Here is a 2,500-nt window from a genome sequence, read left to right as displayed (position 1 = left end):
AACAATAATCAATAATCATCCATCTTCCACTCCCTTCCCCTCCTCTCCCCTTCCCTTCTCTTCCCTTCCCTTCCCATCCGTCCCCTCCATCTTCCACTCCCTTCCCCTCCTCTCCCCTTCCCTTCCCACCCGTCCCCTCCATCTTCCACTCCCTTCCCCTCCTCTTCCCTTCTCTTCCCTTCCCTTCCCTTCCCACCCGTCTCCTCCATCTTCCACTCCCTTCCCCTCCTCTTCCCTTCTCTTCCCTTCCCTTCCCTTCCCACCCGTCCCCTCCATCTTCCACTCCCTTCCCCTCCTCTCCCCTTCCCTTCCCTTCCCTTCCCACCGTCCCCTCCATCTTCCACTCCCTTCCCCTCCTCTCCCCTTCCCTTCCCTTCCCTTCCCTTCCCTTCCCCTCCCCCCCCCCCCTCCCCCCCCCTCCCTTCCCCTCCTCTCCCCTTCCCTTCCCTTCCCTTCCCTTCCGTCCCCTCCATCTTCCACTCCATTCCCCTCCTCTCCCCTTCCCTTCCCTTCCCACCCGTCCCCTCCATCTTCCACTCCCTTCCCCTCCTCTTCCCTTCCCTTCCCTTCCCACCCGTCCCCTCCATCTTCCACTCCCTTCCCCTCCTCTTCCCTTCTCTTCCCTTCCCTTCCCTTCCGTTCCCCTTAGCTTCCCTTGCCTCGACGTGACAGACTGACTGGCAGGTGTGGGTTATTGGAAACAGCCTTGACTTGTTGTTTTGTTTAAGCGATCGCAGGAAGTCACAAGAGGGAAAGAGGGAAGGACGGAGGAAAGGAGCGAGAGGGGAAAGGGGGGGGAAAAGAGAGGAGAAGAGAGAGGAGGGGAGAGAAGAAAAGAGAAGGGGGAGAAGAGAAAAAGAGGGGAAGGGGAAGATAAGAAAAAAAGGAGAAAGAGAGAAAAGGCATCGAGAGAAGAGGAGAAAGAGAGAAAAAAGCATCGAGAGAAGCAGAAAGAAAGAAAAAAAGAAATAAATACCACAGAAGGCTACAGAAGCATCCCAACTGACAAGCAGGAAGGGGGTAGGTATGAGACACCTCCGGGCGCCCGAAAGTCGCTGTCAGTCTCAACCTCTTCCACCCGCTCTCTCTTGCCTGTTGACTATTGCATCCACTGTATATCTATCTATCTATCTATCTATCCATCTATCTATCTATACACACACACACACACACACACACACACACACACACACACACACACACACACACACATATATATATATGTATATATATATATATATATATCTAAATATATGTTTATTATGTATGTATCATATCTTTGATTCATATATGTATATTTATTATATATATATATATATTATATATCTATTTATATAGTAGTATAGATTTACTTGTAGATTTATTTAAATAAATATTTTTATATATATAGATTCATATATTTATCATATTTTATAATATATATGGTAGAATGATATATTTACAGTGATTATTAGAGATAGTATATATATTTTTATATATAGATATGGATAGATAGATAATAGTATATGTAGATATAAAGGTATATATTTATATTTATATATATATAGAGATATATAATATATATATAATTTATATTTATTATATGTTTTTATATATATATATATTCTATAGTTGTTTATGTATATAGTTTATTTATATATAGATATTTATATATTGATATAGATTATATGAATATATGAATATATTATATATTATTGATTATTGATTTAATTTATTGAGATATATACCATAGATATAGTTATATAGATATATTTTTAGATTTATATATATAGATTGTCAGCGGTTAGATTCATAGATCTTATATACTATATACATATATAATATTATATTGATATGTAGTGTTTTTAGAGAGAGAGTAGAGATATAGTTACATATTGATGAATATAGATGGAAGAGATGAAGAGATAGTTTTAGTAGAGTTAGTGTATAGATAGATTGGTATAGCTTATTTATATATTGATATATTGATATAGAGTAGAGTAGATAGATATATTTTGATAGATAAGAGGAATTATATGTCAATATATTTTTTATATGAGATGATAGACACGGTGACAAGATAATATATGAGATAGAGAGATTGAGTGATTTGATTGATATTAGATAGTGAGAATGATTGAGAGTGAGAGAGATAGTTAGTTATGTTATTGATATGATAGATTTATTAAGTATATGAATAGTTTGTGTGTATATATATATATTTGAGAGTAGATTTTATTTATAGTTATTTCGATTATTTACAATATATTGATTATATATTATGATAACTTACATGATATATAGAGAGTTGATGATATTGATGAGTTTTATAGTGAGATATAGATTTTCTGGTAGTGATATATATATAGTTAGAGTGAGAGATTGATTTGGTATAGATTGATGTTATATTTTTAGTGTTATTTAGTGTAGAGAAAGATTGAGATATTTATATATATAGATAGATAGATGTGGGTGTGTGTGAAATATATAGTTTTATATATATTATGTATATAGATATATA

Source organism: Penaeus japonicus, unplaced genomic scaffold (assembly GCF_977035675.1).
Source record: "Penaeus japonicus unplaced genomic scaffold, GWHDUDI00000001_assembly GWHDUDI00000002, whole genome shotgun sequence".
NCBI classification, from domain to species: domain Eukaryota; kingdom Metazoa; phylum Arthropoda; class Malacostraca; order Decapoda; family Penaeidae; genus Penaeus; species Penaeus japonicus.
Note: the sequence above shows the minus strand (reverse complement) of the source record.